Source organism: Rhinolophus ferrumequinum, chromosome 10 (assembly GCF_004115265.2).
Source record: "Rhinolophus ferrumequinum isolate MPI-CBG mRhiFer1 chromosome 10, mRhiFer1_v1.p, whole genome shotgun sequence".
Taxonomy (NCBI): domain Eukaryota; kingdom Metazoa; phylum Chordata; class Mammalia; order Chiroptera; family Rhinolophidae; genus Rhinolophus; species Rhinolophus ferrumequinum.
Window position 1 is genome coordinate 10,643,068 of NC_046293.1, and position 27,953 is coordinate 10,671,020.

General features: G+C 38.5%; 1 protein-coding gene across 20 annotated transcripts in view; it reads left to right on the top strand.

The window, feature by feature from the left end:
- RBFOX2 (RNA binding fox-1 homolog 2) overlaps positions 1-27,953 on the top strand; it is a 256,959-nt gene that overhangs the window by 169,666 nt on the left and 59,340 nt on the right. The window lies entirely within an intron of this gene.

Sequence of the window (27,953 nt, forward strand, 5' to 3'; positions counted from 1 at the left end):
TTATTACTGTCTTCTTAGAAAAGGCCAAATTTATTGTTATCAGCTGAAAAGTCTGTGTGTGTGCTGTGAGTTAGAGAGAGAGGGAGAGAGGTGTATCCGTACCCTTTTTTCTCCTCCCCCCCCAGCTCCATAGCCGATTCCTGTTTCCTGTACTTTGCAGCTGTAGCTCAGGAAAGACCCTGTGGGGATTTGTCTACCTCTTTGTCTTGGTTCTGAGAAGAGGGAGGGAGAGAGAGACTGCAGAGGTAGGAAGAGATTCTTGTAGACTGCCAGAAAGAGGGGAGAGATTGACTTCCTTTTAAGAATTGCAGAAGAATGTGTTACAGGGAAATCTGATTCCTGATTCACTTCGGTTTCTCAGAATTGGCTATAGACTTGCAGTTTTGCTGCCTTCGTTCTAAATGGTTATTAAAAATGAAGACTAGGAAAATATGTTTCATTTTCATGGCTTTGTTACTGGCAAAGAATGTTCTCAATGGGAACCTTAGGCGCATTCAGGTGTAGCAGAGGCAGGTAGAGAGCCCGCCCTGACAGGAGAACAGATCTGAATGTATAAATGACAACCACAGGGGCATTAAAAGGCATTTGAAGGAGAGGGAGTGGGAAATGGAAGGTCTCTTCCTCCCCATCTCTCTGGCTGTCTTTGGTTACGCCAGGCAATGTCTCATCTGCATTTTAGCAAGTCATCCCTGGCACATGGAAAGGTGAATGAATACTCTGCCATGATTTCCCCTGGCAGTGCTTTTTCTCTTGTTGGCACCCTTCTGTGTGTTCCTTTACCCTTTTCGCTTTATATATAGGGTGAGAAGGAATGGCGAGGCTGTGATTGATCAATGAGAAATCATTTGCATTGTAGAACACTCTTGTCCTTTAGTCTGAGATTTAGGATCATTTTCACTCCAGGCTTTTATCCTCTGTAGGGAAATTTCATCACTGGACAGTGCTTTCCTTTTAAGGAGCTTGCCCTTTTTTTGTATTCTCTCTTGTCTTTGCCTCTTCAAGTCACCACCGGAGGGCGAGAGAGTCAGCTAGCCATCCAGATGGAGGCATCGGTTTTGGAGCTGGAACCCTGTTCCGTTAAATGTTATATAATGCCCCGCAGTGTTATTTGGAAGGAGGGAAAGCGTTAAGGAAATTTTCCCAGCGTGACTTAGAGGAAAGGGAACTTTCAAAGAATATCTCTTTCCAAAGTAATTCTTCACCAGACCTGAGTTTGGAGATTATCAACAAACCCCTCCCTCTTTTGGAAAGTGGAGACACCCTTGAAATATTTTCTCTTCCACTTCTTATCCCTTCATTGTCAGCCTAATTAACTCTTTTGAAATATTGCTTTACTTTTTAAAAATTTCCCTAAGAGAGAAAACCTATTTCTTTATTCTCTTTGTTGTTTGGGAGATGATACTTCTTAACCTTGGAGCCCTCATTCAATTTTCATTAACTGGCAATATTAGAGGGTATTAGCTCTCTTCTTTCTCAGCTATTACTGAAGGCTTATCACTGACTTGACTTTTCACTGTATAAATTTTTAAATCATTGAAAAAGTTATCTAAAGTAGGACTTTTTATAATCAGGTTTATCATGGCCTCTTAGAACATGTCCCCTTACTTTCCAGAGGAGCTGGTTAAGCATGTGTAAGCGCAAGTTAGAACACACATGCAAATATGTGCACTTAATATTGTGGTCTTAATAATTGGTATTTAAGGAGACTATAGTTTTAGGAATGAAGCGAAAGAGATAAATAGAAATGGGAAAAGGGGATTTCTTGGTAGCGAAGAAGTCTAATAGGTAAATTAAAATCATTATCATTTTCTCAGGATATGCTGAATGCTGAAGGAAACAAGTAACTTGCTTTTGCCCATCCTGAATTTATACAGCTGGAAAGTACAGAATATCAAATTTGTGAATTTTCAGTATTCCAGCATATTTGTTGTTTACACTTTCTACGTTAATACAACATATATCATTGTTGGTAAAACCAGGTGGGCCAAACCTTTACTTGTCCTTTGGGGTTTTTTTTTGAGGGGAAGTGGTGTTTTTTGTTTTTTGGGTTTTTTTGGTTTGTTTGTTGAGCCAGACAGCTAATCCCAATATATGATAATGATCTGTCACATAAGCTTTCTGAATATAAAATGCCTACACTATTTAGGGTTTATCAAAGTTAAGTGGTTTATTATATACAGTGTCTTGACTAGTATATTCAGAAAAGTATTTAGGTATGTTTTCACCATTTGTCACCTAGGTTCTCTGCATCTTGGATCTTAACATTTCTATGTGCCTTGATTTGCATCGCTCACTTGGTAGAATGGCTTTCAGTGGACATTTTCATCATACAATATTAGATCTGTATCAGTAGTTGGAGAGTGTGTCCACTTTATTATTATATATGCTCTAGTATTATAAGGCCTGTTTAGCAAACTGCTCTATGATTTACAATAAGTAATCAGTGCTTTGCCTTTTTCAAAAAAAAAGAACAAATCATAATTTAATCACAAAATTCTATTATGGACATGCCCATAGGATCTTATTTTTTTTTTATAACTTTATGTTTATCTTTTGCTCGTGTATATTTTGTAGGAGTATTTCACTGAGATACTCTCATATCTGAACATGTGAATCAAATTATTGCATCCTATTGCATCTGTGAAAATAACAATGTGGAATAAGAGGACAGAAAAGAGGAAAAATCACTCTCATAAAGTGTGAAATAGGAAAACAAATTTGCAGATGACTCCAACTCCAATTAATTTAAAAAATGTTTAGCCAAACTCAGATTCAGTTATACTATTTATTGTTGAAAGGGAAAGTATACGAGGCAGAGAGGATAAGATTTTACAGTATGGATGTGAAAGAAAATGTGGTACTCCACTATAGTGTAAGACTGCCAGTTTCTGTGGAACACAAAGCCCTCCCTTTCTTGGACAGCTCAGTGCTTTGCTGGCATTTTCTTCCAAATCTGTTTTCCATCAGGACCAAGAGGAGGGAAGGTGTTAAGAATAAGGGAGGTTGGAAAGGGGGTTGCTGTTCCTTTAAATAGTGCAGTGAGCCCATGTGGCAGCAGGCCGCTCTGGAGTGTATTCTTTTGTAATGAATCACCAGTTCCATTGTCTGCTATCTCCCCTCTTTGTAGCTGGAAGGCTGAAGTCTTTCACCTGAGCTCCTGCCAGTTCGCCCCTCTGTTCCAGGGTGGTTGGGAGAAGAGAAGAGGGAGGGTATTTTATGCTTTAATTAAAGACAGATAAGAGAGCAGGTATGTTTCGCTTTGTTTCATTTTTTCCTATCCTTTCTGTTTTTGTTTTCTTGAAATGAGTTGGAGTAGGGAATCCGTTCTCCAGTTTTGCTATGCATATCCCATTTTCTATGAATGTTGCAAGTCCTCAGTGATTATTTAGTCTCCATTTTGTGGCATTGCTTTAAAGTGATTCCATTCGGTTGCCTGCCAGTTCCACCCGAACCTCAACCCACCCTCATCCACAGAGCTTCGGCCCACACTGTTTGTTTTGGCACACTTTCCACTTTTCTGTGGGCTGCGCAGGACTCTGGGAAGTTGGGGGGGTAGGCGGAGATTGTGGGTTGGAGACTAATTTATGTTCCTTTACAATGAACCAAAAAAAGCCTCACTTTTTCCAGAGATTTGGTTTCTTTCTGAACTCTTCTGCACTGCTCCATATCTTCAGTTATAACCATTTCCTTGCCAAGACCAAGACTGACTCTTGAAAAATACTGCTATTCTAAAAATCACTTAGCTTTCCTGAAAAGATACCCGGAATTCCATAAATGTGATTAAATCTGAGCAATTTTGACTCATTAAATGGTTTTTCTTCCCATTCACCCTCCCCACCCCAAGCACACACCCTTTTCTGCCCCCTTCCCTTTATTGATTTTTTTCCTTTATCTTTCTCCTTAGTTTTGTAATTGGGACTAGGTAAGCTTAGGGTTTGACCAGCTGCTGTTCAAGTTTGTATTGCTGCAAAGGATGTCTCCATGTTGAAAGGTGAGTGACACGCTTCATTCACCCCTCCCGGGTGCTGGGGCAGAGCCGGAAGTCCTGGTTTTGCATCTCCCATTTTCTGTTCTAACCTGAAAATTTTAGAACTCATATCTATACAGACTGCCAGGTGGAAACAATTTCATCTCTCTTTTGACTTTTGGCTCACGGAGTGCTCACATTTTAACTTGTGTTCATGGAGCTCCTTACCTGGGGTTGTTTCTTGGACATCTGTATGTGATAATGATTCAGACAGGTCTTCACCAGGAACCACAGTGATGACACAGCTCCCCGCTGCCCACCAACCGCACCTTCTCGTGGACTCTTCTTCTCTGGAATCTGACTTTGTTGGTGTCTCCAGCATTCCCTTCTGGAGTCATAATTCCTCGCTCTTTGTTTTTTTGCCCCAGCATTCCAAAATGACTGTCAAATCTTTCTTGAATATTTCCTCACAGCACTTCACATGTGAAATCTAACAAACAAATGGATGCTCCCCTGCAGCCAGTGAATGCTTTGTTGTTTTGAAGGTAGTGACTCTGCTCTTGGGCTCCATGCTCAGCCTCCTCTACGCATGCAGAAAGCTGTGGTCTGCCACCACAGTACATTATTTCCATTTCCCAGATGCTTGACTGTTCCTCTCTTACTATAAGAATGATGAAACTCAGGAAACCTTGGCGTCAAATAATTCATTAGAGGTCACTGCGAGAGTGAATCATTGAAAATGGAGGTCTGGGTTTGTCGCCCCTTCTATAATAATTGTTTCCCTTCAGGCTCAGAATAAAATCCCTTGTCCTTTACTCCAGGCTCTCGGGCTCTGCTCATATGATCAGGAACCTGGCTGGCTGTACAGCTTTCCCTCCTGCTGCCCTTCTCTTCCCATGTTTTGCTCCAGTGACACTGGTCTCTTTGCTGTTCCCTTAACACGCGTGCATCCTCCTGCTCAGGGCGTTTCCTTCTGTTTCTCAGCCCACAATGCTCTTCCTTCAGACGCCCACGTGGTTTCTCAAAGGAGAGCTCTCCTTTGACCTTCCTATCTCATCGGAACTCTCCAGTCATTCCCTATCCCCGACCATGCTTTTCCTTCACTTATCACTGATTTTAGTGCATATATAACTTGTTACATGTTTGTTTGTTATCTGTGCCCCTTCTCCACCAAAGAATGTAACACTTGTGAGGTGAGGGACCTTTATAGCAGTCGGTTATATTCCTGGTGTCTAGAATTGTGTCTGGAATGGGGTCAGAATAGTAGCCAACTAGCTAATTCTTATATATGGTTATCAGGTGCTGTTCTAAGTACTTGACCTACATTCACTCATTGAATCCTCTCAACTCTACAGTTACCCTGTAGTGCAAAACAGGAAACTAAAGCATACGCATACGTTGGCTAGGTGACTTGCCCAAGTGTAGATAGCTGTTACACTAGGAGATGTTGAGGGTTCACATCCACAGACCGGCTGGGAGTCTGTGCTCTTCACCTCTGTACTCCGTGTTACATACATATTCAGTAACTATTTGTTGGATGTGTGAATACATTAATTTAGCTGAGACTCTGATTCACTTCTGGAATTCTCATCTCTGACTTACACAGGACTTTGATGGAATACTTGAACTAACAGACTTCACTATTGAATAAAATTAATTCAGTATTGTACTATCGCATAATCATAACGAGAGGTAACTACAGAGCACATAGTATGCAATAGGCACTATTGCCAGTGCCTCCTATAAAGTCATTTATTCCTTCAGCAACCTTATAAGTACTATTTAATGTCCATACAGTAGAAATTAGGTAGATTCAGGAAACAGGAGTAGAGAGAGGTTACTTTTGCCCAAGGTTGCAACGCCTGCATTTAAACCTGAGGACTTTGGCTCCAGCTTCCCTCCTCTTAACCACCATGGATAATGACTGTTATTGTAATAACTTTTTATTTTGCATACCTGCTTTGCACCAATTTTACATAAAAATCACATTGACATACATAACAATTATGTTTCTCTCATATATCACTTGTCAGTCACCTTTTAAGGTTGGTGGTGTTTTTCCTATTTTGTCCTCATACGTTAGATTGGGATTTGAGAAGTCAAGCAACTGATGGCTCTGGATACAGACGATACATTTCAAACTTGAGATCAATTTAATTCTAAACTTGTACACTATTCCACTATGCTACCAGCCTCATAAGATAAATAGTTCTATTGTTGGCCAATAAAAAGTAGAAACGTTTTCCATATGGTTATCTAAAAATCTGTTTTCATTGTTGTCTTCTCACTCTCCCTAGTTCTGTCATCCGGAATCACACAATAGTTTAATCGTCTTCATAAAAACCAAATATTTGAAGATAATGGCTAAGTGTTCCCTTTAATCTTCTGTTCTCTTGGCTCATCTTATCTACTTCCTTGAATTATTCCTCGTACATAGGAAAACATATGGTTTCCAGAGTCTTACTGTCCTGGACTAACAAGGTCAATTCATATGAATTATCATTTATATCTAATTAAGTAAAATATCCGTTTTGAGTATTATTAAATATATCTTGGTTATAAATAGGGGTTTTTTGACAACATGTTTGACTTTACTCCGTTTTCAAAGCTTATTGATCATGTAGTGTTGTCAGCAACTTATAACTTGAAAAATAAGGGGCTATTGCCCTCAACTCTTAAGCAGAATACTTCATTATAAAGCCTGCTGTCAGCTGGTTGGCAAGAATCTACCTGTCTTTCAACCTCTGGGTCTTGCCCAGACGACTCAAAGGTTACCTAACACAAATTTTCATGTTTAAACTTTCTTTTTAGAAATAGTATTTCAAAAGTTCCAGGTAGACCAACAAATAACATATTGAAAATCAGCAAAAGTAAATTTGATCACTTCCCTTGAGATCTTGAAATTGTATCGAAAGAGTGTTGAAAAACCAAAATTGGGAATTACGGTCTTTTAAATCAGTAGCAACAATAAAACATTATTGAGAATAGAAGTAAAACACAACAACAAAAAAACCCTTAAAAAATACTCTGACTTAATAATACTTATTATAAATCAAATACCATAGAAATATTGTTAGATTAGCTTACTTTCGGATATTTATTCTTTTCATCATGCCTCTTGAATTTTTTCAGAAGGCATTCAGTTTCAGAATATTACAATAACATATCTTTTCAAATTAATGGTTTAGGAAATAGGTATAGCTAGACTGCTACTAACAAAAGGAAATACAGTTTTTAAAATTGGAACTTAAAATCATAACGAGATACTTAATTCATTCAGAATTACAGGATAATATGGTAATGTAAATCAATAATTTATGAAATTATAAAAGAATATTTTTACATCCACAAATATTACTATATTTTATCTAATTGATTATGAGATCCCTTTAACAAGTTTTGAAGAGACAAACTGGAACTTAAGTGACGGGGGTGAGATTTTGAAAAATTCTTAACTCAGAGAAGATATCCACAAATTTTTTTTGTTAATGGCTAGATAGTAAATATTTTTGGCTTTGCAGGCCATGCTGTCTCTGTCACAACTGTTCAGCTCTGCTGCTGGCATGAAAGAAGTGGAATGATGTATCGATGAATAGGGGTGGCTGTGTCCCAGTGGAACTTTATTTATGGACACTGAAATTTGAATTTCATATAATTCCCATGTATCACAAAATATTCTTTCTTCTATTGAATTTTTTTTCAACTATTTAAAAATGTAAAAACCAAGCTTAGCTTTCAGGTTGTACCAGGTGATGGACCAGCTGCCGTAGTTTGCCAGCCTCTGACTTAAAGGGATGTAGGTCCTCCCTATTTTTTTAGTATAGGGAAGGTTTTCCCATACAGCTTGGTGATAGAAACAGAGTTTTGACTTCACTGAGTTCGTCTTGGATCTCTGTGAAACCTTGGATCAGAGTGAAACTCCTGACCTGCTCTTTCATTTCCTGCCCAAGAAAATAGAAGGATTCTTCCCTTTTTCTCACTTCTTTTCTCCCTCCACCCTACCCCCAAATCTGAACCATTTGCAATCCCCCAGATATGCCATATTTTATACCTTCTTGCTTTTCATACTTTTTTTTATATATTATTTTTCATGTATTATTACTTTGGGCCAGAATACCTTTCTCCTACATGATTAATTTCTTGCCTTAAAGGTTCGACTTAAATGCATGTTAACGCTTTGACAGAGTCCTCTTTTTGAAATGCAAAACAGGATCATTGAGTAATCGCACATATCCTAGTGCTAACTTAAATCAGTTAATACTTAAAATATAATGAACTTTTGGAAATGGATGCTTTATTTGGCTAGAAGAAACAAGGATTTGGGAGTAAACAACTATTTGGAGAACACATAAATCTCTTGTAGACATTCCATTGGAAGGCTGTGTATACCCAGAAAATAGCACGTGGGTAAGTGGCATAGGAGCTTTAGCCTCCTGGGAAGTCAGGAAAGTAGTCAAGAAGAGCATGACCCTAACAACTGTGGAAAGGTGACAATAAAATCTTAAGGTTTGGCAAATTATGGTGAGTATACCAAATGTGGTATATTAAGTACAGCCATCTCCCTCTCTCCTTTTCCTTCCACTCAAGATAACCAAGAGTTAGATTCTTTGCATGCTACTTGTGTTTGTTTTTTATAAATTTTATTGGGGAATATTGGGGAACAGTGTGTTTCTCCAGGGCCCATCAGTTCCAAGTCGTCCTTCAATCTAGTTGTGGAGGGCGCAGCTCAGCTCCAAGTCCAGTTGCCGTTTTCAATCTTTAGTTGCAGGGGGCGCAGCCCACCATCCCATGCAGGAATTGAACCGGTAACCTTGTTAAGAGCCTACGTTCTAACCAACTGAGCCATCAGGCCGCCCCCTTCCAGAAGCTCAGTGGCAGCTCATTGTCTTCAATCTAGTTGTGGAGGGCACAGCTCACTGGCCCATGTGGGAATCGAACCGGCAACCATGTTGTTCAGAGCTCGCATTCTAACCAACTGAGCCATCTGGCCGCCCAAATTTTACCTTTTCTAGACATATTCTTGAGCTGAAAGAGTTCGATCCTTTCACATCTCATTTTTAGGTTTTGTTAGATATAACCCGAGCTCTGTTTAGTCTCTGGTTAATTTTCCCCTACTGTGGACACAAGACTTCTTAGTACCCTAACTGATGCTCCTTAAATTATCAGGTTTTTCACACTCATTGTTGGGAACAGGCTCTATTCCTGGCACTGGGTGAGCTCCTAACATTATTCCCTCCAACTCTGTCAGGTGGTCTTTCCTTCAGCCTCAGGTAGTTCCTCACGTACATGCAGTGTCCATTGCTTAACTGGGTACTTGAGGGGAACGCTCTGTAGTTCAGTGTTCTCTCTCTCTGCAGCTTTACTCTTCCCTGTGAACTCTAGCTGTCTTGGCTTCTCTAGACTCCCAGCTTGATGGTCTCAACTCATGGAGACCACCAGGCTCTGCCGGGCTTCCCTCTCTCTGCGTCACAACCTGGGAGCTTGCTCCAGGCAGTCGGCGGGGGCAGTTACAAAGCTCACCTTAGTTGTCTCCTGTCTCAGCTCACTGTCCTGCTTTGTCTACTATACAGTGTCTTGAGTACTGTGGTTGCATGTATTTCATTCTGATTTTTTAGTTGTTTGAGATGGCAAGATCAATATGGTCCTTGTTACTCCATCTTGATTGGAAGTGGAAGGGAGACCACTTATTTTTAAATGAAAATTAAGTGGTATCTCATTTAATATATTCCTAATACATGAATGAAAATCAGCTGAACAGTAATTTCAAGGAGTGGAATGCATAAGATGCATAAATAAAATACAAGATGGAATGTGATAAATTACATGAATATAATGTCAATAAAATACCATTAGAAGTTCAGATGAAGAAAGAAATAGTTTGGAAAGTTTGAGATGGAAAAAGTGAGAGGAAAGGCCCTGGGCATGTATTGTTTTGTGTTGGAGTTCTGGAAGACATTATAGCGTTTCCCCGAAAATAAGACCGAGCCGGCCAATCAGCTCTAATGCATCTTTTGGAGCAAAAATTGATATAAGACCCAGTCTTATTTTACTATACTATAAGACCAGGTAATATAGCATTAATATAATATAATATAATATAATAACATAAATATATAATACCGAGTCTTATTTTACTATAAGACCGGGTATAATATAATATAATGTGATATAAGACCGGGTCTTATATTAATTCTTGCTCCAAAAGACGTATTAGAGCTGATTGGCCGGCTAGGTCTTATTTTCGGGGAAACACCGTATCTGCATCTAGAACCAAATTCTTGAGTATTAAATGAGATTCAGTGGTAGAATAGTTTCAGGAAGCCTAGGACTGATCATATTAAAGGTAAAACTAGTTCTTTAACAAAAATACATGGACAAGATCACAGGGAAAGTAAGGGTTCCATGTTTTTGTAGTTCAGCATGATTTATAGTCCGTTGTGGAAAAGACAAAGAGACCCTTTCCTCCAACAGATCACCTATCATTTCAAAGCTAGCAGAGTAAGGAAGGAGAAAAATCAGAGTACCGTTTGTTCACATAAACAGTGTAGAAGATGGGGGTACTTTGGAATGTGAAAATGATGTCATTAAAAAATGTTAAAGAATGTGGATGGCACTGTTTAGAGCTTTCTTAACTTCAGTTAAAATGGTTGCCTGACTATTATTTCTTAGCATAGCGGCTGTGACCAAAAGTTTATCCAAGTATATGCTTTAAACTTTTCTTCCTTGGAGAACCTGGAGACATTTTTGAGAAACTGGGCATGTATGTGTTTTGTTTGGCTTAATTTCACTTAGCCTATGTTTTTTATAAAGACTTTAGAAAGAAGATTGTGATTTCCCCCCTTGTGTTTGTATTGATGTGACTGTTTATGTGGGGGGGAAAAAACAACGTGAAGAACTTTACAGTTATAATTCAGCTGTTAGGTCTTATGTTGGGGACTATGTATACTCTTGCCCTTTTTTCTTTTTCCGTCACAATAATGATGATTATGCTCTCTACCATTTTTTTTTTTAAGCCAGAAGCGAATAATTTTGTATACATGATCTCAGTTAATTCTTACAGATAACCCATTAGGGTAGCTATCCTTCTCATTTTACAGATAACAAAAATTGAGGTATGACAAAGCCTGGGTTTGAATCTATGTTTATCTTATTCCTGACTTTGTGCTATTTCTACCCCTTTTTTGGGTGTTAGCCATTGCATTAAGTATAGTATGAAGAGTACAGGCCATAATATTTATTTAACTTTTTCTTTACATAAGAATAATCCCTGTAACTCACCTATAGCCAAACCTTGAGAAATGTCTGCTAATTTTCTTGGAGCCTTAGGTTCTTCTGGGATAAGTGCAGAATTGATCGATTTGACTGTTCTATACACAACTTTAGTTTCCTGAAATTTTATCTCAGCACAGAGGTTTTACAGCTCAATGGTTTAGTATTTCTTGTGAGAACACTTGTACAGGGTTAGGGGAGAAATCCAAGGATTGCTGCTTAGAGTAGCTCTTAGCCATTTTTGGCAGTGGACCAGATAAACAGCTTCATGGCGTTTTGTTGATTGACTCTTTCTGCTACAGAAGAAAATACTTAGTTTCACATGGTGATATACCTAATGTTTTTTCCTTTTCACTGTATGCTGCCCCTTTGGTAAGGCCTCTTTAATCACAAAATCATAGATTCTTAGAGCTAGAGTGACCTTTATTTTACAAACCAGGATACAGATCCAGAGAGGAAGTGAAGTTGTCCAAGGTCACCTAGCAAGGTAATGGCAGAACTGCAGCTAGTCTGCCCTGGTCTCTGTCTGCTATTCTTTCTACCTTCAGAACATCCTCCTAGGAACAAAAAATTAAAAGATGTTTAATTTATAGAGGCTAAAATATAAAATCTATGTGCTCCTCATTCCTGAGAGAGAGAACCTTAAAATAAGTAAAAATCATGTATCTTGGGCATTCTTTGCTGGAAAGTTATTCTTGAATGAAGCTTTTTGATAACGAGAGAGTCATGAAGTTCTAGGTGTGGAAGATTGTTAAGTGGGAAGAAGAAATAGATAGGCCTTTAGATTTTTTTTTTTAAAGTGTGCTTGAAGATATTTTTTGTTTTTGTTTGTTGAGCATTTGATTTGACATGGAAAGGTAGGAAATGTGGCGTGAAATCCAGGAGTGCTTTGTTACTAAGCAACCATTAAATTATAAACAACTTTTTGGTACTATAGGAGCTGATTTTAGGTCTCTGTTCTCAATTTTCTCGTGCCACCTTTCTTAAGTTGAATATCTTCCCTTAGTCTGAGACAGGTTTTCTTGTTCAGTAATAACAGCTTATTTATGATAGCTTTTGATGACTTCTTCCAGCGTAGGACTTCAATTTCTTTTTTTAGGTTTGTCTCATTGTGATAAAGGATTAAATATTGCAGTCACTAGTTTATATTTCGTTGCCATTCCTGCCCGAAGGGTCACAGTCCGTGCCGTGCCTTATTGATCCCTGTGTTAGAGATCAATGGGGTAACAGGGGATGTTTTTTCCCTTTAGACTGCCTTCTGATCTTGGCCACAGCCGCCCCTGCATTCGTGAAGAGGGAGGGAGGTGAAGAGTTAGGCATTCTAATTGGTAAATACTTGATTTCTGCTTTGTTTTGTTTTCTGAGAGTGATTAGACCGTTGAAAGTCTTTTGTATTTGTCAGGCCGTAGAATCATGGTTACCACATAGCGCTGGGTGTGCTTGTCGATGGCACTTGGACCACAGTTTATAGACACATTTAGTTCTGATATTTCTCTCTATTGCTTTGCTTCCTGTAATCAAAATGTGTCTAATGTATTAAAGCATTAAGTACAAGGGCTGTTCGAAGAATTGTAGTAAACACTTTACGTTTTCCTTCAAGCTTCTCCAATTTTAATAAATCTTAGTGTTGTTAAAGGATTATTTTAAAGAAACATAGAAGTTCATTAACTCGGTCCTTTCTCAAAATTAAAAAGGAACCTGGAATTCTGTAGCTTACTTATGGTTGAAATCTTTTGCAGAAAAAAAAAAATCACGACTTTTGGGTCAAGATGATAGATACTTTTGCTTGTCTCTGGTAAGATCCACCGAAATAAAGGAACAGAAGTCCAAAAAGAAATCAACCTGTAATAGCAAATAGAAAAGGGTGAAGGATGATATTACCAATAAACAAGAGAGTTAAATAAATTTCTGGAAAAGTTAAAGCAAATGGGAACCACCTGGTAGATGAAATGGAGGAGAAAGTAAAGCCTGACAATTAGTACAAGGAGGCTGCTAGTGGTGTGGCAGCCAGTCTGCCCAGCAAGAACCACGAAGTGTGTCTGGGCTCAGAGCAGGAGTGAAGATGGGCTAGAAAACAGCAGTTCTGTGTGCACTTGCTAGGGGATAACTCAATTGCTTGGCGTTGCTGCAGCCTTTCGAACCCCTTCCCAAAGGAAGTAGCCAGAACTTACTGTGCTGCCTGCTCTCTCCAACATTAAAAAAAGAAAAATAAATAAAAGGCCAAAATTGTTTGGCTCCAAATAAATAAATAAAAATCCAAAATTGTTTGGCTCCAAAGAATTGGGTCAAAATGTTTTCGTTTTGTATTAGATAATGGTACCCCTTCCTTTAGTCTGATATTTGGGGGATGTGAGAAGAGGTCATGCCACTCTTTTCCTCGCAGCTTCCGTGAAAACGAAGCTTGCCAGTTACCATGCTTTTCCTTATCTCATACTGAGTTCCCAGTCAGAATTTTAATTCCAGGGAGAGACCTAATCAGAAAACAGACTTACTTGTACAACAGCAGAGGAAACCCACACCAGCTAACCAAGTCGTCATACCTGGGTCACCAATGCATATGAGAAAAACTTTAAGCAGAAAGAGCTCAAAAGAAACCAAAGGAAAACCTGACCCTAAGGGAAACAGACTAGGGAACAGAGGAGAGTTTAAAGAAGCATTCTGACTAATATAGTCAGATTCAGGAAGATAATACATTCATAAAATCAGTACTGGGTGTAATGAAGGGAGCAATTTGAGAACATGAAAATGAGAAAGTTAGAGATTGAGAATGTGATTGTCAAAAGAAAACATGCCATGGAAGGACAGAAAAATCAAGCTGAAGTATCTCCCAAAATGTAGAACTTTAAGATGCAAAGATATAGAACACAAAAGGTAAGACAGATGATTTCCTTAGCCCACATTCCCTAGAAAATAGAGCCTGAGACAAAATCTCACCTGCTGATACTTTATTGGGGCATATAATCTCAGGAAAGCAGGGGGGAGCGAAGGGGAGTGAAAACCAGACGCTGATTGCCTGGTGTCAGTAGAAGTCTTCAGAGAGGTTGTATAGAATTATTGCTCTGCTGCCCAGTTCATCCACAGGGAGTGTGGGGAGAGGTATGTTACCTACTGGTTTCCTCTCATCTCCTGCTCCTCCCCCTTTGGTCACTTTACTATACAAGCAGTTAGCGGACCTGACCCTTCAGTGGCCTGTCTCAGGAAGGCCAGGTCCTACATTCTGTGTTCACAGAACTGCAGAATGACATGTCATCTAAGCATGGAAAGGTGAGAAGAGTCACTAACCCCAGTGGCCGCCTCTGGCCTTGGAACCTCTGCCTTTTAAGAAACTATTAAACGAAGGTCACTCCCAAGAGGGCTGACTAAGGGAAGGGGAGGGGAATGCTGCTTTTTTATCACAAGCTCTTTTCCCCATTTGTTTTGTCATTTACATAAATTAATTTGATAAAAATAAAAAGTAAATTTAAAAGGGGAAAATAAGTTACCAAAAACACCCTAGAAATAAATATCAGAGATCTTTTAGAATGCATTTGGGAAAAAAATGAATTTCAAATATGGAAAGATAAAAATCTAAAAAGCAGTTTATGTCAGGATAATTTTTTTAAGAAAATTGGACTTGTCCAGTTGATCCTGTCTCCTTTCCCACCCATTCTTGCCTCGCTCCGCATTATCAGACAGTCCCCAGGACTGAAATCTAGGCGTGTTCTACCCCTCCCCACGCCGTCGCCAGGCTCTGCTGACTACCTTGGGATGGTCTCTAGCACTTACCTCCTAATCTCCTTCCTGCTGCCTCTGCTGTCGTTCAGATTCAGAGTCTTCGGGTCCCTTCAGAGTTTGTAGTGTCCTCCTAACAGATCACTTTGTCTTCCTTTTCTCATTTCATTGTTTCCCTGTGCTGAGTTGCCGGCCATCCAGAGTCCATGTTCTGCAGAGGCAAGTGATGTGTAAACAAATAATTGTAATAGAGGTATCATAATAAAGAATTAGGTGCGAGTATGGTTATAAGGAGGGAATTAGGTTTTTCTATTTGGGTGAGTCAGAAACCTCAGAGAGCAGTAGGTGATCAAGTTAAATATTAAAGAGTATGCATGTGTTAGCCGGATGGGTAGAAAGGAGAAAGGCTTTCGAAGCAAAAGGATAGAGGTGCAAAGAAAGTGGAAGGTGAAGCAGCACAAGGAGTCTTCCAGGATTTGCTACACATAGAGTGCCACCTGGGCCGAGCCCCTGTCATCTCTCAGTGGGGTTCTTGTGCTGGCCTCCTAACTGGTCTGCCTGCTTCTGCCTATGCTGAGTGATCCACTTAAAACCTAAGTGTGACCGTAGCCCTTCTCTGCTCAGAACTCTCACTGAAGAGGAAAAGCCCAAACCCGTGCAGTGCCCTTAAGCTTCACAAGATTTCTCCCTGACATCGCTATTTCCGCACTGCCACCTTTCTCCATCTCCTGCCACTCTGTTCCTGGCTTATTCCAGTCCAGTCCCCTGGGCCTCCTTGTTCCTAGTTCCTAGATTAAGCGGAGCATGTTTTCATCTCTGAGCCTTTGCATTTGTGTTCCTTTTGTGGGGCAGGCTCTTCCCCCAGGTAGACGCATGGCCTGCTCCCTGAATTTCTTTAGGCTTTCGTCACGTTACCTCCCCTGACCACCCATATCAAATAGCAGGCCTCCGTCCCTCCAACCAGCCCCGGTACTTCTGGATTCTCTTTCTTGCTTTACTTTTGTCCATAGTACACCATCTATTTCTTGTTTTGCTTGCCTGTTTCTCCTTTGCCTCTCCTTTCTAGAATGAAAACTCCATAGGGCAGGAACCTTGTCTTTTTAATTACTGTTATTTCCTCAGCATCTAGAACAAAGTATCTAACACATGATAGGTACTCAATAAATATTTGATGGCAAGAACTGAAGCTGAATAGGTGAAATAAGCAAGGGCATGACTTCCATACCAAGGTGTGTGGGCTGGAGATTGCAGACATTGAGGAGCGTAGGGTTTTTATGAAGAGGGTTAGTTTACAATATCTGATTTAGATTTATTTTAGAAAGATCATTCTAACGGCTGCTTGGAAATTGATTAGGTTAAGGTTAAGTTAGAAGAAAGGAGAGCCATTAAAAAAAAGATTCTTGAGATAGCCTGGGTGAGAGCAGAATCTTTTTTTTTTTATTTCCCACAGTACATAATGCGGACTCTCACGTGTCGCCTTTTTATTAGATAGTATGTGTATTTAATAGAACTGTAATAACTCATTTTCTGTGGCAAATATTTATGAATGATTATGCTATAGTAAGCTTTCTGCAGAGTTCCTAAAGCCATGGAGGGAAAGGTTTCTATCTTTTTTACGGAACTTCTCCTTCCGAAGCAGATACTGAACTACCTGGTTAATTCAGTTTAGTAAGCATTTTCTGTAGATCACCTACTGTGTGCTTATGGTTCGGTGAGGAAGCTATGATGAAGTGTATGATTCAGTCCCTGATCCACTGAGGGGCTTCACCTCTGAAACAAATAGAGGAAATATAAACCATCGTGGAACTGGTTGCAGACAAGACAAAGTGCAGTTTTCTAGGACGGGTATGGGGAAAATTTTGTCTGTTACTATTGTATATTGTATGAATCGTTCATTTTAAAGAAGTGGACTTACAATAGAACATCCAATGCAAAATCTATGAAGAATAATTAAATTTAAGTAATTAAATTTTATGACTCAGAAGACACTACAAAATCTTGCTGATGTTTTATTCTGAAACTGAGTTATGGCCGTGTTCAACGATATTCCACTTTAATATAGAAAATGCAAACTTAATTGTCTGTGAAGACAAAATAAAGAATAAATTGTAGTGAAATGTTTGATTGAGAAAAAGAATAATCATCCATTGTATAAATCAACAGTTACATTGAGGAGAATAGACAGCCAATTATTAATTTTGTGTTGGGCCTTCCATTTCCAAGGAAGCAGGTACCTAGCCTAGAATGTCTCTTGTCTCTTTTTGCTGGTAGAAGGCATGACTGATGGATGTTTGAGGTTCTAAATACTGCTTTAAGGAGATATGGAGGAAAGAGCTTTTAAGAGGTTGGAGATATTAAGACTGTTACAGGGTTTGTCATTTTTAACCTAATAGACTATTGGTTTGAATGACTTTGTTCTGAAATATTTATTTTTCTGTTTAAATATTCATTGCTTTGATATGGCAGAACTCAGCCTCTGGGGAGAGGTAGAGCTAGCTTTTCTCTGGGTAATTTGAAAGAGGGGTGTGTGTGTGTGTGTGTGTGCGCGCGCACGTGCGTGATTTGTATCTGTCTTTAGACTTATATATATGAATATATGAGCTCCTGTAACTTAGTTTTATTCTAAGCATGAAGGTAAAGCATATTGTATTTCCTGATTTACTTGTATTTATTATCTGGTTGCTAGAGCTCAAGATTGCACTTAGTTCCTTCCTGCCCTGCGTCTCCGTCATGTGGCTGTAGCACACTTACACGCTGGGTCCTGGTCCTTCAGTCCTACCTGTGCTAAAAGAAGGACCCATTGTTAGCCTTGCATTTCAGTAGGTTTGCATTTTTGAAAACACTGGTGTTTAATTACATCTGTGGGTTCCATATAAAAAGGCAGTCCTCTACTGTCAGATAATTTACGTTTATGGCCACTGTGACCCTAACTTCTTCCTCTCATGACCTATTCCCTCCCTAATCTTTGCCTTCTAGGCGTGTAGATGCTTCTGGGCATTCTCTCTCCTTCTGCTCAGCCCAAAGCCTCTAAAACAGTCCTTCTCAGTGTGGTACCTTTACCACCTATGCCTGGAGTGCAGGGCCCTACTCCAACTCACTGAATCACAGTCTGTGGGGAAGTGATCTTGATTTAAAAAAATGTGCATTTCTAACAACCAGAGTGATTGTTGCACACAATAAAATATGGGAATCTCTGCTTCCAAGAAGCAGGTAAAAGACGAGTTTGTGGGTGTGGGGCTGGGTATAATGGAAGTGGTGCGTACTGCGTGGGGTTAGTGCTCGTGTGTGTGTGATCTTATTGGTGAGACTGCAGCAGGAATAGATGTGTGTGTTCCTGGATTCCTTTCTTGGAATCAGACAGTGTTTTCCCTTACATTTAATATTTCAGTTGGTGATTGGCTTTATTACTATAATCATTATCATATAATAATTAAGTCTAGTTTTGTTAGCTTCTTTGGCATCTGAGTCATCAACTAACTTACAGACAACCAAATGGAAAATGAACTGTTGGCGTTCAACCTGAACAGAAAAACGGGAGATTAACTTCATGGAGGAAACTTCATGTATAGGTTTTCCTTCCCAATTTCTAATTTACCTACAGATTGTCTGACATCTTTTGGCTCTGGATATAATTTATATTCACTGTGAAAGAGAAAATATATCTAATTAACTTTTGATACTATTGAATTTAAGTATTTAGGTAAATTGGGGATCTAAAATGAATTTCACTTTCTGTCTAGTAAATGGGTGTTATTCTGTCTTTGTACACATTTATTCATTCGTTTTATTTCTCTGGGTTTTCTTCTTGGTCTGTCATTCTTCTATATAGTTTTTTAAAATTACTTTAATTGCTTCTAGATCATTTTTAATCCAGTGTTCTGTCCTTATCTTTCTGTGATAACAGTTATATAGCTCTGTTTTTTCCCGTGGGTCACAGATACCTGGGCAGAAGTCACTGCTTTTAGTACAAGAGCTGAGAAGAATGATGGGCTTTTCCGTAGGCACTCTCAACTGAAAGCTTTTTGTAAACTCTTTCCCAAAGACAGATAGAATTTGAAATCGGAGCCTATCTAAGCAAATCCCAGGGGATAAAAATGACGTAATTTATAAAATGCCAAAAGACAAAAATATTTTCTTTCTATTATAAACCTAGCGAATTTCCATTTATCTACAGCATTAGGAAAATGACTAGTGACATTGGCAGTGGTGATGAACTAGTTGAAAGGTGCTCTGAATAACGAAGTGATTCTTTGTATGGCGATGTAAATAAAATTGGTATCGATCTATTTCTATTGGTGACCCAGTGTGATGATAGATGTAACGTGGGAATTGGGATAGTTTTTTCTTAAGACACGATTTGCAGTCTATTAGCGAGAAGCAACACAATAGCCGATTAGATATATAAGTGGGACGGAGGATTACCAAATTAAAAAATTAGAATGAAGTTGAAAAATAAATAGGAGGATATAAACAAACAAAAATACCCTTCTCTTTCTGAGCTTACTTAGACTTTAATTATTCTAGAGAAATGAAGACAAGTTATATTAGGGGCCATTCCGTGTTCTCCTGGAATACTTTATGCTTAGTTTTGTTTGTATCACAAATAACATTGACGTAATTATTAGTTTTATATGCCTTTCCTACCTTTTAAATTTGATCCTACAAAAGCAAAGTCTTATTTTTGCCCTTGTGTCTCCCCTCCCCTCCTACAAATAGCATGCTGTAGATGCTTCAATATCAGTAAATAATTGATTCAAATAATACTCAGAATAATTAAGTAGGAACAGAGGCTGTTCTTAAGAAACAACAACAAAACAGGCTCCTTTACCCCAAGCAGTAGGACTTGTAAATAACGAGAGAACTTTTCTTTAAAGAATGGACAAAGGTGAGTGGGTTAATAAATCCTGAATAGTGAGTCTGCAGCTATAAATCTTTAAAAAACCATCTTGTTCTGCCTGTTCCCTGTCACTGGTTGACTGTCAGATTCTTTCGGTTCCACCACACAACGTCCCTGATCCCACTTCCTTTGCCCACTGCGTCTGTGCAGGCCCAGGTGTCTTCTCCAGTCAGTTGCAAAAGCCGCTTCCTCCTCCTTGCTTTGCCTGCCCTCCCTTTGGCACATCTCACGTGCTGTTACCTTCACACAAGCTATGACTCTGTCAATCCCTGTTTTGATTTTGGTAGTCCTTGCTTACCAAAAAATAGTACTTATAGCCGTCAATGTCTAACTGATAGGATATTAGGACACTCGATATACAGAGCAAAATACCGTAAAGGATAAAGGAGAGGTTTCAAGTCTAGTTGACTGGGGGAAAAATGGTTAGCTCAATCAGAAGAAATAAGGAAAGAAGGTAATAAAGTCACTTTTTAGACATAACCGAGTTTGTTTTGCAATGTTAGTGGGACACTAAGGGTGAAAGGGTCCGGTTTGAGTTGGAAATGTGCCCCTGGAAGAATTGGAAGCAGAAAAAGAAACCTAGTTAGGGAGCAGGCTGGCACCACATTAGTGAGTTTCACTTGTCCTCATTTAATCCTCACAGCAGCCCTCTGATGTAAGCAATCCATTTCGCAGATGAAGAAACAGGCCAGAAAGGGTTGAGTAAGTCATTCGTCCATATCTGGTAAGAGGGATAGATGGAATTTAAAGTCAGGTGTGTCTTTTCGGCTCATGCTCTTTCTTCTTTTGCCTCTACCTCCCGTGAAAGCTTGGGGGAAAGGACCTGTTAGACTAAAAACTATTTGGAAGTCACCCATAGGTAGGTACTGGTTGGCACTCTGAGATGGCTGTGGGTGAGGGAATGCACCAGTAAAAAGCTGGGAGACTTGGTCCTTGGGTTACACATTTTTCCTGTTAGATGGGAACTGTTTACTGGGATAAAATATTTGAATTTAGAGCTAAAACATTTAGCATATTTCACATTGTACACCAGAAGGCTATATATGATAATGTATCGCCTCTGTTACCACATGTGATTTGAAGGAAAAAGACACCTGTGGCTGGCTGCCTTTGTGTTAGGACAGCAGAGCTAGTTGCCTCAGAGACCACACGGCCTGCAAGACATAAAATGTTACCATCTGGCCCTTTACAGAAAAAGTGCGACCAGCTGCTTTCTACCATACTTCCTTTCTAGGAATATAGTTTCATGGAGAGGGATCGAGTTGATCCTTTATGGCCAGCTAAGTTTTTCAATATGCATGAATATTCTTTTTTTTTTTTTAATTTTTATTGGGGAATATTGGGAAACAGTATGTTTTCCCAGGACCCATCAAGTAGAGTCGTCATTTTCAATCTAGTTGTGGAAGGCACAGCTCACTGGCCCATGTGGGAATCGAACCGGTGACCTTGGTGTTGTGAGCGCTGCACTCTGACCACTGAACCACCCGGCCGCCCTGTACATGAATGTTCTTGATGGAGGATGCAGCATGGGGAAACATTGATCCCTGCTGTGGTAGTCTGGCTGTGGTGTGGGAAAGCACCATGTTTGAGGGGTATTGAATAGTCTAGATTCATTGCAACACAAAATTAGAGTTGGGGTTTGTGTATGATACCACCGAGTGACAAATGCCTGAAGACACCACTGGAGATGCCCCTTAGAGTAGTGACCAGGAACTCCCGCTTTAAAATTGGCTTGGATTGGGATCTGAGTCTGCCCGCTCATGGCCAGTTATTAGCTGAGTGGTTTTTGATAAGATGCTTAACCTTTTCAAATGTAGTTTTTATCTGTAAAAGGAGAATAATGGGAATACCCACTTTATAGGATTGTGAGAATTGAACGAATTACTATGTAAAGTGCTTAGTGTATTGCTAGATACTTAATGAGCATTCATTAAATGTAAGCTGCTAACACAGGTAAGGGAGGGTCTAGAGGACTTTAGAATGTATTTAGTAGGCAATAGTGAACCTTTGTGTCACCAATTTGGGTACATTGCTCTGAATTGTATTGAAGTTTTGCATATTGACAATAACCTCCCTAACGGTACTGTAAATTCCTGAGAGGCATGTTTCTAACTTTTGTTCTGATGCCTTCAGTGCCTGCCACAGTTATGGACCCATCGTAGGTGTTTAGTTAATAATTTATTTTCTCAGATGAGATATACTCAAGCTGCTTAGACTGTGGTATTAAAAATGAAACATTTTCATGCAAGTACAGAGGTAAATTCTTGACTAGAAATAATCACGTGAACTGTTATCTCATAGTTTGTCTGGGGACTACAATATTTCTCTTCTGAACTTATAACTCTGGAATATGGCCTGGAAATTTAATAGAAATTGACAACCATGTAACATTTTTAATAATAATAAATACTTGGGGAAATTTTCAGGCATTGCAGTGTACGAGATAAAATGTGAAATCACTCCTCTCCCAGTTTCATTCCCATAGTATATAAATATAATGCTTGTTTTTGTTTCACAAAGCTAAAAAAAAAAATTCCTGTAAGTAACAAAATAATCTACCAAGAATTTCTTCTTGACCTCCTGACCGAGGTTTACATTTCCCTTCTTTTCGGGAAACAGTTCCGCCTCTGCCTGTCTTGTGTCTCTTTGAAACATAGTGCCAAGTCTGTAAGTGGGTCCTGTAGGATGTTTGTACCTTTCTTCCCCCCTCTCCCACTGCTAATTAATTGTTTCTTCAGTTGACGGAGCCAGCTTTGTCAGGACTGCCCCTGTGGGAGAGTTGCTAGTGTGCCCGAGGGGCATTCCCTCGGGGCTGAGGGGAGCGAGGAGGCTGGAGAGGAGCCCAAGCAGAGCACTGATGTCCCCTTTGTCCCATTATTCCTAACTGGACAGTGTCTGTCCTTTAGCCGTTGCCACCCTTGCTCAGTGGACTCTCCCTGTGTCTTACAAGTTATATTTACGCCTGGAGCTGGAGGCTTTTGGTGCTCCTGTTCTCTTTCACTTACTAATCCACCTGCATTCGAATTTTCTCTTTCATATCCATCTTCAGGCCAGTAAATCCTGTGAGGGCTTCTGAAGCAGCATGCTTCAGGTAGGTAGGTAGGTAGGTAGGTAGGTAGGTAGGTAGGTAGGTAGAAAAATAAGAAACAGAGCACTGAATAATTTGAAAGAGAAGGGAGAAAATTCTTTGATTTCCCTCTTAGAACGTCCTGAGTAGCTACGGAGAAATCATCTACAATACCCGACCCCGGAGATCATGAAAAGAACTTAAAACAGTTATAAATGTCGAAGATAAACTTTTTCCCTGAAAAACTATAGGTAAAAATGTAAAGTTTTTCGTAATGTCATTTCTACGAAGTAAACACAGGGAAGACTTTTATGTAAAGCAATCCTTAGTACCTTGTAGAAGTGATTCTTGGACACTGGAGACAGCTGAAATTTGATGCTGTGTAACTTTAAAATGGAAGACTGTTATGAATCTTTATCACTAAGTAACATCACTGTCACTTTCTTAAGAATAGCAACAATTCAGTGCCTCAGCGTATTGACTTCCTCTTATTGATTACACTTTCTTGTCATTCTCTTTTATAATTAAAAATACTTTGTAGGCTTTATCACAAAAGTAACACATGCTTGTAATTAGGAGCACCAGGTAACATGGGGATTGGGGATACATATGTTCACTGTTTTGCCTGGTGATGATTTCATGTGTGTGCATGTATCTATGCCAAACTTACCAAGGTGTACACTGTAAATAAATAGATGCAGTTGATTGTGTGCCACTTATACCTCACTAAAACTGTCTTTCATTTCTTTTGACTTGATGGCTAAAAAAATTGCACTGATTTTGCTGTTAGTATGTATTTCCATTTGTTACTGAGATGGCACATTTTTAATATATCAGCCATTTGTATTTCATCTTTGGTGAATTGTTCAGTTTACCAATTAATAACTGAATTATTCAGTTTACTTTTTCTGTTGTGTTTTCTTAGCAATTTACGTAACTTACTCTTGTGTTAGTGATGATAAAACCCTAGTGTGTGTGTCCTACCTGTTGCAAATATTTCCCCCCAGTTAGCTTTACTTTTGAGTTTGGAGTCCATTTCCCCCCTCCCCCCCTTGTTTCTCCCTCCCTTTCTTCTTTCCTTCCTAATTTACATAGCCAAATTTGTCTTTTTTTTTCCCTTTCCTTTCTGGTTTTTGGTTACCTGTATCACTTAAGAATTCTCCACACCCCAGTTAGACTCCCAACTTTAAAAATATATATATTTTTATAGTTTTAGTTGTCATATTAGATTTTATTCCTTCTGGAATTTTGGGGGGTGGAGTATGAGCCGAGGGGTTTATTTTCTTTCTTGTGCGTAGCCAACTTACAAATACCATATGATAAATAAACCATTTTTCCCCACTGAATTGAAATGGTACCTTTATCCTCTATTAAGTTTCCATATAAACTTGAATCTGTTTTAGGATTATCAGTGTTGTATTCTTAACTTTATATATTCTCACAGTAGTTTTATGGCAAGTTTTAATATAAAATAGAGCTTGCCCTACTTCATAGGTTTTCCTTTTCCAAACTTTCATAGTAGTTTTTCATATACAAATTAGAAAAGTATTTATTCCTATTTCCTTCCCCAGACACTATTTGCTTTGGATTGTACTTGACATCAGGTACAGATTTTATTTTGGGAAGGATTAACATTTTTTATTAGGTATTCCTCCAGAAACAAAATACATCTTTCTATTATGTAGGTCTTGTTTTGTAGTATATGTTTTATATTCTAACATAAGTTTTGTTTCTCGTTTGAATAACTGGTTACTGCTAGTTTTAAAATAGTTATTATGTATAAATTTGACATTTTTATTATTAGGTCTACTAGTCTGTAGTTAATTCTTTTGGCTTTTCTAAGTACATAGCCTTATTTGTAAGGATAACTTGTTTCTTATTATGTTTATCTCCATTTTATTTTTATTGTCTTATTGTACATATTAGAATTAATAGCGATGGGTACAATTATCTTCTGATTTTTAATAATAATGACAAGTACTTCAGTCTAACAGGTTTTTTTTATCTTATTTTTTGTTATAATTAACATATAACAACATACTTGCCAAGTGTTCAATGTAATGAACTTTAACTATTTGATACCACTATCCATAACATGATATATAACATTTCGGTCATCCTAGAATGTTCCATAATATCAAATTTCAATCAACACTACCTCCCAGAAAAGAGACAACTACTTTCTCATTTCTGTTACTATAGATTAGTTTTTCCTATTATTTTTCTTATACTTCAAATGAATGGAATTACACAGTATGTATTTTTTTGTGTGTCTGGCTTCTTTTCATTCAACACTGTTAGGATTCATCCATGTTATAAGTTCATTCCTTTCTGTGTGTGTAGCATCCCATTTTGTGAATAGATCACAATTTATTTTTCTGTTCTCCTATTGATTTCAGTACGGTTGAGCTCAGCTTGGGGCTATTATGAATAAGGCTTCCATGAACATTCTCATACAAGTGTTTTTGTACACATACATTTTTATTTATTTTGGGTATATGTAAGGAGTATTTTAACTTTATAGAAAAATGAAACTGCAAAACAATTCTATAAAGTGGATATACCATTTGACATTTTGATAAGCAATGTATGAAAGTTCTTGTTGTTCCACAGCTTTGTCAACATCTGTAGTTTTGTCTTTTAGCCATTCTGGTGTAAAATAGTATCTCGTTTGGTTTTAATTTCATATCCCTAATGACTAATGTTGAGCTACCCATTTGTGTGTTTTCTGCCCATTGGTATATCTTTCTTTGGGAAGTTGTCAGTCGTTAGCCCATTTAAAAAAATGCTTTGTTCTTTGCATTATGATTTGTTATAGTTCTTTCTAGATTCTGGGTATGTGTCCTTTGTCAGATATATGTATTGTGAATACTGTCTGATCTCTTTCTTGTGTTTTTATTATCTTAACGGTGCCTTTCAAAGAGCAGAAATGTTTAAATTTTGATGAAGTCCAGTTTTTTCTTCAAGAATTCTTGTTTTTTGTGTTCCAACAATCCTTTGTTATTATGAAGTTGTGAAGATTTTCCTATGTTTTTCTAAAAGTTTTATAGTTTTAGCCCTAATGTTTAGGTCTGTTAACTTTTGCATATATGGGATAAGAGGTGCGGTTTATATTGTTTCTATGGGATGTTCAGTTTTTCTGTTTTTTAAAAGGCTTGTCTTTCCCCCATTGAATTGATTCGATGCCTTAATATAGATTGTATGTGCATGTATCTGTCTCTGGCTTCTTTTCTATTTTATTCTTCTCTTTGTCTACCTTTAAGCCAGTACTAACTACACTGTTTTGATTCCTGTAGCTTTATAATAAGTCTTGAAATCAGGTGTAAGTCCTCCAATTTTTGTTCTTTTTCAAAATTGCCTATTCTAGGTCCTTTGTATTTCCATGTAAATTTTCGTAACAACTTTATCAATTTCTGCAAAAGTATACCTGCTAAGATTTTGATTGGATGCTTGTGGGATGTGAAGTGCGCGGTCCTCTTAAGAACACGCTTTCCAATCCATGATCATCTATTTCTCCACTTATAACAGCCTTTGTAGATCTGTTCTGCTTTAGTTTTTGCAGAATAACTGATTGTTATTCTGTAATGATGGTTGAACCGTCCTTTAAAAATAGTGTGAGATCTCTCTGCAGCTTTGGATTCATTTTGTTTGGGAGAGTATGAATGTAATGGCCATCAAATTAATGTTGAAAGCCTGGGATGATGTTTAGAAAGTGCTGCTGAAAGTTCAGTTTCCTGCAGCTCTCAGTAGGTAGAGAATCCACTCTTTTTTTTTTCTTTTTAATTAAAGGTTATCGTGGTGACAATGGTTAGTAAAGTTACATAGGTTTCAAGTGTACAATTCTGTTCTACATCATCTATATATCGCATTGTGTGTTTACCACCCAGAGTCAGTTCTCCTTCTATCAACATATATTTGACCTTGTTTACCCTTTTCTACCACCCCCCCTTACCCTCTAGTAACCACTAAACTGTTGTCTGTGTGTGTGAGTTTTTGTTTCTTTGTCTGTCTTGTTCCTTTGTTGCTTTCACTTTTATATCCCACATATCAGTGAAGTCATATGGTTCTCAACTTTTTCTGTCTGACTTATTTTGTTTAGCGTAATAATCTCAAAATCCATCCATGTTGTTGCAAATGGCACTATTTCATCTTTTCTTATGGCAGCGTGGTATTCCATTGTGTATATATACCACATATTCTTTACCCAGTCATCTATCAAAGGACACTTTGGTTGTTTCAATGTCTTGGCCACAGTAAATAAAGCTGCAGTGAACATCAGAGCACATATATCTTTACAGATAAATGTTTTCAGATTTTTTGGGGTATATACCCAGAAGAGGGGTTGCTGGGTCATATGGTAATTCTATTCGTAATTTTTTGAGGAACCTCCACACTGCCTTCCATAATGGCTACACCAGTCTGCATTCCCACCAACAGTGTATGAGGGTTCCTTTTTCTCCACAGCCTCTCCAACACTTGTTACTATTTGTCTTGTTGATGATGGCCATTCTGACTGCGGTGAGGTGATATCTCATTGTGGTTTTTATTTGTATTTCTCTGATGATTAGTTATGTTGAGCATTTTTCATATGTTTAATGCCCATTTGTATGTCCTCTTTGGAGAAATGTCTATTCAGGTCCTCTGCCCATTTTTTAATTGGATTTTTTTGTTGTTGTTGAGTTTCATGAGTTCCTTATATATTTTGGATTATTAGCCCCTTATCAAAGGCATTGTTTGCAGATATCTTCTTCCATTCGATTGGTTGCCTCTATTTTGTCAGTTTCTTTTGCTATGCAGAAGCTTTTTTTTTAATATAAATTTTATTGGGGAATATTGGGAGACAGTGTTTCTCGAGGGCCCATCAGCTCCAGGTAGTTGTTCTTCAGTCTAATTGTGGAGGACGCAGCTCAGCTCCAAGTCCAGTTGCCATTTTCAATCTTTTTAGTTGCAGGGGGCGCAGCCCACCATCCCATGCGGGAGTTGAACCGGCAACCTTGTTGTTGAGAGCTCGCTCTCTACCAACTGAGCCATCTGGACGCCCC